Raw genomic sequence first — 9102 nt, 5'->3', positions numbered from 1 at the left:
GCCACATTTTAATGGTAAAAGAGCCGCATATGGCTCGCGAGCCACAGTTTGGCCACCCCTGCTCTAGAGGCTGAAACTAAGCAATGAGTAGGGCCCTACCAAATTTGCAGCCATGAAAAACGCATCATGGACCATGAAATCTGGTCTTTTGTGTGCTTTTGCCCTATACTGCACAGATTTCACAAGGGAGACCAGCATTTCTCAACTAGGGGATCTTAACCCAAAAGGGAGTTGCTGGGGGAGTCACAAGGTTATTTTAGGGGGGTTGTGGTATTGCTACCCTTACTTCTGCACTGCCTTTAGAGCTGGGCGGCCAGAGAGTGGCAGCTGCAGGCCAGGAGCCCAGCTCTGAAGGCAGAGCCACCAGCAGCAGCAGTGCAGAAGTAAGGATGGCATGGAATGGTGTTGCCACCCTTACTTCTGCACTGCTGCTTTCAGAGCTGGGTGGCTAGAGAGTGGCTGCTGCTGACTGAGGCTGAGAGTGGCGGCTCTGCAGGCTGCAGCACAGAAGTAAGGGTGGCAATACCATACCATGCCACCCTTACTTCTGCGCTGCTGCTGGTGACTGTTCTGCATTCACTGCTGGACTCCCGATCTGCAGCTGCCACTCTCCAGCTGTCCAGTTCTGAAGGCAGTGTGCTGCCAGCAGTAGTGTAGAAGTAAGGGGAGCAGTACTGCAACTACAATAACCTTGGGACTCCTCCACAACTCGTTTTTGGGTCAGGACCCCTATAATTACAACACCACGAAATTTCAGATTTAAATAGCTGAAATCATGAAATTTATGAATTTTTAACACTCTTCCCCTCACGCCCTCTTTTTCCCCTCCCTCTCTGTTTTTCCTTCATTCCACCACTGAGTTAAATAATAGAAGTACAGACACTTCATTTTTTTAAAATTAGTGATTAGTGGCTGAACACTTGTAGTAACAAATCACATGATATTGTGTGTCTATTAACAATTTCACTTCTTCGTGGGTCTCCGGAGTTAACTATTATATGTTGCTCTTTAAGTTAATAAGCTGTGGATTCTTTCCTGTGGTAAGCATTGTGTGAGCACCTGTTTAAGATACACAGTGCAATATTTCTGATGGCTGTAGATCCAAAAAATAAAAATAAAAATTCTCCTTTCTGCCAAAGACATTATTTAAAAAATGAACATCTGTGGAGAGCCACATTATAGCCGGTATAGTTAATACGTTGGGAAACTATAACCTTTTGGTATTTTGAAAAATTATTTCTTGGGTAAAAATATATTAACATGGAACCTGACCTGTACGAAGAGGCCTTTAAGATCCTGAGTAAAACTGGGAAAATACCACCAAAGATTTCTGCAAGTATTTTTGCTCAAATTCAAAATGGATTTCCTTTTGTCATTTTCATCTTGTCCTTTTGGGATCTGCTGGATAGCCAGGATACTGTATGACACACCAGCGAAGAGCTTCTCAGCAGAGTCTTCGTCCCAAGGCAGCTAGGACCATGAGTGCTCAACAAAGTGTGAATGTGACATTAAAATATTAGATTTTCAATTCTATCCAATCAATCTTGTTTTTTTTTTTCTAAGAATGATGCCTGAGGCGAGGCCTGTTTGGCCCAGAAAGGAAAATGTTAGTGTCCTAATTCATGTTAGCTCTTCTGAAGAGAGAACCATATGATTTACACGATCAGTAATAACTAGCTAAAACAGCTTGAATTTTGTATATCTAGTGTGGAATAGTTGAAGTATGCATGATCAATCCACAGAGTAAGCAAAAGCAAAGCAAAAATAATAATTGAGAACATTCAAACAATGCACACATGTATTAGCAGAGATTACAATCTGCTCACGGACTTTTCACAAGCGGAAAAGAGGATAAATCCCCAATCTTGCAACAAGTTCCCTTTCCAGTGGGCAGATTCCTATGCCGCTGTGGAGCCCCATTGAGCAAGTTGTAAGGCTGGAGCCTGAATTTGAGTAAATTGCTTGTAAATTATTAGTTCAGCTCTAATCCTAGGTCATTTTCTGATTTTATTTACACTGTTAAGCCACAGTACCTTATCACCAGTGTCAATAGATATACCCAAGCGTTATACCAGTGTAACTGAAAGCAGAATCTGGCACCCAGCATTAATTTTTTCTTCCAAGATGTCTGGATTAGGTGACTCATCCAGATGACCTTGCTCAGACAAAACTCCAATTGAAGTTAATGGAAATTTTGTATGAGTAAGCTCTGTCGGACTGAAAGATGCCTGTAAATAATCCTTAGCCCTTCTATAGTGCCTGCTATAGTAAAATCGCCATGCAAACGTCAACTATTCTTCACCAAACCACAGTGAAGTAAGTATGTTTTATTATTCCATTTTAAAAATAGGGAAGTCAAGGAACAGTGAGGAGATGATTTGCTTGAGGCCAAAGAAGGAGTCAGTGGTACAATCAGGGTTAACATTCAGGTCCTCCAGCCTCTTATCCATGCACTCATTTCTGTAGACCATATTGCCTCTGCCTCTATAAATGTCTTAGCAGTTTTACTTTCTTATTTCTTTGGCATTCTTGACACAGCAGGACATTTAGAAGAGTCTATTTTTGAAACTGTACTAACTAAAATTATTAAAAAATCCCTGTTCTGTGCTGAATTACTATACTCCTTCTTCCATAAATATCACTACAGTTTTCATGCCTCAGAAGGCCAGGAAAGTATACGGTTTAATTTTATTTATTTATCCTTGCCAATTTAATCATAATTTTTCTGAATTCAGCAATGACATGGTTTTTCTCTCCCTTAAACATCAGTTCTTTACACTGAAAGGCAATGATCGGAAGAGTTTCCTCATCTCTTTCATGTTATATTAAAAGACAGAGATATTTTTGCCCCCAAGTCATTGTTAAATTTGACAGCAGGACTATTCGTTGCAGAACTGGCTGCAATTAAAGCAATTATGCAGATCACACGTATTTCTAGTTTAATGAGTGGGTTTTTGTGGGTTTTTTCAGGGTAGCTTCTCTAAGCCCATGACTAGAGCAGCGTTTCTCAAACTTCATTGCACTGTGACCCCCTTCAGACAATAAAAATTACTACATGACCCCAGGAAGGGGGAGCAAAGCCTGAGCCCCAATGCCCTAGGTGGGAGGGCCAAAGCCCAAGCCTAAGTCCCACTGCCCTGGGGAAGGGGGTGAAGCCAAAGTTCAAGGGCTTCTGCTCTAGGCAGGTGGGCTGTAACTTGAGCCCCACCGCCCAGGGCTGAAGCCAAAGCCTGAGCCCACTACCCAGGGCTGAAGCAAGCCCCAGAAAGTCTTACGTTTGCATAATCGTAAGTGTTGCCCTCCTGAATTTTGGCCAAATCTACAACACAGTCATGTTTTTACTCACTTTGTGTATTTATTGGATTGAGATGGGTCCAAACCCAAAATCCAGTTCCAGTCACCCCAAGCTTTGTGGAAGTCACAGAGTCAGACTTTGTGGCTGTTTCTCTATTGGTCAAACCAAAACCCTTTATTCAAGCATGTCCAAAATTTAGAAGAGTTTAATTCCAGATTAAAACTTTGACTTGGTCCTATCTCTCATATTAGGGCTGGATAAACTAGTCTGGATAAAATAAACTCAAAATTTTGGCCCAAAATATTAGGGGTTCTGAATCCTTTTTAATTTCTAAAACATTATGCTGTTTTTTGAATTTTTACTCTTCCTTGTGACCATGATTCGATTGGAAGCCAAGCAGCTGAAATACTGAGAGAGAGCCTGTCCTCATGCTATTTCTGGCTTGACTGGAAGCAGGAAGTAACAGAAATGTCAAAGGAAAGGCTGTTCTCATGAGATTTCCTGACCATTTTTGCTGACTACAGTGTCAACTTGTCAGCATGTTCATGGCCTCTCATTATTCTTCTCAAGCCTACATCTCTGATTTTGTCCCTTAATTATGTCCATTATCCACTACCTCAGTTCTGCCATAATGACCATCATAATGCCCTGTCTCCTTCTCCCACAGATGCATGCAATGTAAGGGCTTGGCTACACTGGCACTTTACAGCTCTGCAACTTTCGCAGCTCAGGGGTGTGAAAAAACACCCCCCTGAGAGCTGCAAGATACAGCGCTGTAAAGCCTCAGTGTAATCAGTGCTGCAGCGCTGGGAGCGTGGCTCCCAGCGCTGCAAGCTACACCCTTGAGGGATGTGGTTTATGTGTAGCGCTGGTGCTCCGACCACACTCACACTTCAAAGCGCTGCCGCGGTAGCGCTTTGAAATTTCAAGTGTAGCCATACCCTAATTCTCAATGGAACTGAAAGGACACAATTTAATGTATATGATGGCTTTGGGTTTTGGTATATAGAAGTGGCAAAGATCCTTTCTCCTCTAGGTCATTGGTTCAAACAGACCAAGCTGGTAGTAATGCATAGTTTTGTATCATGTAATGTGTGAAATGCTAGAAGTCTGTCTACTTCAGGGGTTCTCAAACTCGGGGTCGGGACCCCTCAGGGGGTCACTAGGTTATTACATGGGGAGTTGTGAGCTGTTAGCCTCCACTCCAAGCCCTGCTTTGAATCCAGAATTTATAATATAATGTTAAATATATTAAAGTGTTTTTAATTTATAAGGGGGGTCGCACTCAGAGGCTTGCTATTTGAAAGGGTTCACCAGTACAAAAGTTTGAGAACCACTGGTCTACTTCCTGAACACCACTGGCAGTCTGAACATAGAGGCCAAAGATCATTTAGGAGTGAAGAAGGCCTTGATTCTCCACTATATTTGAGGTCTTCTCAGATGCAGTGAAGAGGGAGGCTGCAAGGAACCAGCTGAAGCTCCCTGACTCAGGTCTGTCTGGTCCCAGCATACTCTATACCAGTGCAGGATCAAGCCAGGGCAGTGCTGTTTTACTACACTTCCTCTTCTCCTTGTCCCATTCATGCCCCATCTTTCCTCTTGTGGTTGGGGATGGTAGAACTGCTTCTGCTAGCTTTTTACTGGCAAAGAACTCTGGAGAATTCTCCACAGGCTTTCTCCAGTCTTATTGATCCAGCGTCTCTGGTCTTAATGTTTTAAAATGGGCTAAGTGCCATCCAGGCACACACAATACATAGTCTTTGCCTGGAGAGCTTATGGTCTAACATGAAGGCAACGATCATGAAAGTGAGCAAACAAATAGTAGAGACTTACTGAAATATGGCCAATAGTAGTGTCACAACAACCAACCACTTCTTTTGCCTGGTCCCTATTCTTTCCCATTGAATTTAACTTCTTATAGGAATTTTTTTTCTCCAGTATGTCTTTCTGGGTTTGGCGATTTAGAAAAAAAAAAAAAGGCAGAGCCAAGCAGCTGCAGCCCTAAAGTGGCCATTTTGAAACTTTGCTGCATCTCCATCTTGCAGATTGGTATTAACTTGTTATGTATAAAACTACAAATGTCCTTTAGAAATCTATAATTATGTAATGTTTGGTTTGTTTTTTGGGGAGGCACTGGAGAGAAATGAGGTGCTAGTGGGCTGAAATGAGGGAGGGAAAGTGAAGCTATTCTCTTTCTGCCCCCTTTGTCTATGAACTCTAAGAGATCTGGAGGCTTCAGAGAACTTCCCAAGACCAAGAGTTGCGGTGGTTGCTGGGGCCTGGACAGAGAGGCGTCATTAGCTCATCATGTCAGTGCTTCCTAGAGATCGTCTTTGAAGATCATCACTGATGAATGTTGGAGGGGCAGTTTTAAATAGTTTGGCCTGTCATTGCCTATGCTGAACTGTGGGGTTGTCGGGCTAGCATCTTTCTGAATTTGTTTGAAGAAATATTAAGAAAAAACAGTCATAGTGAGACCACTAGTTCAAGGTCTCATTTTTGGTGGTAGGTAGGGCATTCAGGTAGACAAAGTGAACCTGAAACTGGGGTAGTAACACGTTAGAGAGGGATTAATGCAAATCATGCACTGAATCTGCAACTCAGGACATAAAATTGGGGGGAGGGAATGGTTGGTGGGAAGGAGGTTATGTATGATTACATGGAATAATGAATCTGTTCTGCTTTCTACACATGGGGTGCCCCCATTGGCATGAAGTTACCTTCACAATTGATGTAGAGATGAAAACAGACTCCTGTATATTGAGAGCAAGTCAAGAACAGTCTGAAACAGCAGAATACAATTTTGAAAATATTCTGTTTATTTAGAGCAGCAGTTGGAGTTTGGTCTTTATTTCAGTCATGTTCATTTTGATAAATTGGGGTATTTAAAATGTAGGCCAATAAAGTAGCATCCTGTGATGCTTTCCCTGATTGCCTCTATTAAATTCAGTCCAAGCTCTCAGTAGCCCTGAGAAAGGAAACAGAAGTCCACTCCAGCTTCACTTAACATGTATACTCCATGTGAATCATCATTTCAGAGTTCTGTGCTTGCCTGGCTGTGTCAAACTGCACATGCCAGTGTTCCCCCTTCATCAGAGTATGTTACAGAATGAATCTCAAAGTAGCATTTAAATACTGTTTCTGTAATGGATCCTCAGATGGTTTGGAGGTAGTGATTGCACTGAGCAGCAGCTATGCAGAAGGCCCAGTTAGCTTTCTTCCTCCTCTTAGTCTTTAGGAAATTCTGAAAAGAACAAGCACTAGAGCCAATAAAGCCTGTAGAGCCTGATTTTTCACCATTCAGGAATAGTCACATACTAGTCCTCACCTTTGAGTGAGATGGGGCAGCAAGGCTTCAGGCAATGGAGATTAACATAAGGTTTTTATAATTTGGTGCAGGTGTCAGACAACAGCAAATTAGTTGTTGGTGCATCTTGCGCCCTCATCTCCCAAGAGCACAGTAGAGAAATGAACTGTACATCTCAGAAGGTGCTATGTGCAAACCCATATACAGGGCTTATGGCAAAGCCACAATTCAGTCCTTAGTCTGTAACTAACATTCACTAACGACTTCAACTAAATGGATCTCTACATTTAACTAGCTGTGCATTAATTATATAACAGTTGCTCTGTAGGAACATAATTAATGAGAATAAGATTCAACAATTGAGTAATAACACACACACCACCCTTTATTTGTCACAGCTCATTACATATTCTAAACAATAGTATTTGATATTCTAAAACTATGTAATTATACATTTTAATTAAATTTATAGTTTAGTATACATAGAAAGCAAACTTGTGATATCCTTCTGTGCAGCAGTGTCTGGCTTTTAGCTTTGCTCTGAAAATCCTGGTTTTTAAATTTCTTCAGTGCTAAGAAGTGTGTGGTATCAAAGCCTTTGCAATGACCATCACTTTCAATTATTGTACAATTCATTTTCTGGGTGTGCATGAAGTTAACAAACAATGATGATAAATACCTTGCAAGCTTCATCAAATAGTTTCATGTTTTTCTAGCAGCAGTATTGCAAAGGAAACAAATCATTATATATTTAAACAGCTGCTTTATGTAATCCATAAATTTTCAAGTTTATAAACAGAACATAATCCCAGATAACATTCTGTAATTTGAGTCTGGTTTACAGACAGAGTAGTCCTTGATTATTAGAAGGTTTTTGCAATGTTTTCGAAATAGTTTAGGAGGAATGTAGAATACTAACATTAACTTGTATCTTTCAACATTTTACAGTATGATAGTAATTGCCCAAACGATAACAGGAAAATTCCAGGGTAACATGAAATCCACTCGATCTGACACTTCCTGCCTCTCTCTCCAAGGTATGGCCATCCTCTGCCATTCTCCCATTTCTCCTTCCTGTTCCTTCCTTGACATCTACTCTTGATTCCTTCCATTCCTCTCTCCTCAGCCCTCCATTATGGTCTTGGGGAACCTCAGCTTCCACACCAATGATACTTGTTACTCAAGAGTCTCTTACCTGCTCTCCCTTACCACCTGTTTTGATCTCAATCAGCGTATTGACTCGTAGTCACACTATTGGCCACTCACCTTGGTCTTCACCTTAAAATGCGAGTTCTCTTACTCTTCTGCCTGAGTTCTCTTTAATCACCCCTTCCGCTCTTGCTCTTTCCCTGTTCTTACACTTTGTGAACTCCTGTCTACTGACCACTCTGAGTTGTCAGCTGCTCTTTACACTCCAACTCTGTCTAATCCCTTTCCTGTCTATTTATAACCCATCATCACTCTCCTCATCACTTAAAATCTCTGCTCCTCTCGCTCTCACCACTCTCTTTGCCCCACTAATCATAGCTGTGTCTTGTTGATCAGATCATCCCCTTGCTCTTCTGAGAGTCTCCAGAGGATTGAAATGTTCTTAAGGGACTTTCTCCTTTCACAATTCTGCTCCTTCCCTTGCTTGACAGGTCTACTTTTCTTCTCTCAGTAGCTCACATGCCCTTTATCCATGGCAATTCTTCACTTCCTTGGTCTCGCCTCTTAATCCTACTATTTTCTGCTTATCCCCCATCTCTACTTTCTCTGCCAAAGGATGTCATATTTCTCAAAGGAAAATCAATTGTAACTATCAGGAACTCTCCTTCATCTTGAACTGTTTCCTCCTTCACACCCTTCTTTTTCCTATCCTCCCATCTTAAGATATGCCCTCTCTATCTGATCCTTCTCTTCCTTTCTCATGCATGTCCTTATCTTCAACCTTTCTCCTCAGTTTCTTTTCCCTCTGTAAAATTTCCAGCAGAGAAGCAAAAAATAGCACAACTACTTCCTCATCCCTTCTTGCCTCTCTACTGCCCTGTCACTCTCTGTCCTTTATTTCTAAGCTTCCAGAGGTAATGGTTAGCTCCTGCTCCCTTTAGCTTCTTCCCACCTTCTTTCTTTGACCCCATGCAGTTTGAATTTCACTGTCTATGCTCCGCTGACATAGCTCTCACCAAATTCAGTAATTACCAACTCCTGGCCAAGTCTGACATTTCTGTATTCACATTCTGCTGCCTTTGACATGGCTGAGCACTCCTTCCTGCTCTGTGATCTCTTGACCCTGTACTTTCATGGGCTGTATATTTTCCTGCTCTCTTTTTACTTTACTGGCTTCTCTATTAGCATTTTGTTCAGGAGTTCATCTGTCTCTCCCCGCTCCTCTGTAGAAGCAACATTTTACAGAAACTATTTTGTAATTTCATTAGTTTTACAAATTTTATTGATCCTATTTTTCATATCCATATACCTATGAAGCAATATTGTCTTAATAGCAGGAGTCCAACTGTAC

This window comes from Gopherus flavomarginatus, chromosome 3 (assembly GCF_025201925.1).
Source record: "Gopherus flavomarginatus isolate rGopFla2 chromosome 3, rGopFla2.mat.asm, whole genome shotgun sequence".
Taxonomy (NCBI): domain Eukaryota; kingdom Metazoa; phylum Chordata; order Testudines; family Testudinidae; genus Gopherus; species Gopherus flavomarginatus.
Note: the sequence above shows the minus strand (reverse complement) of the source record.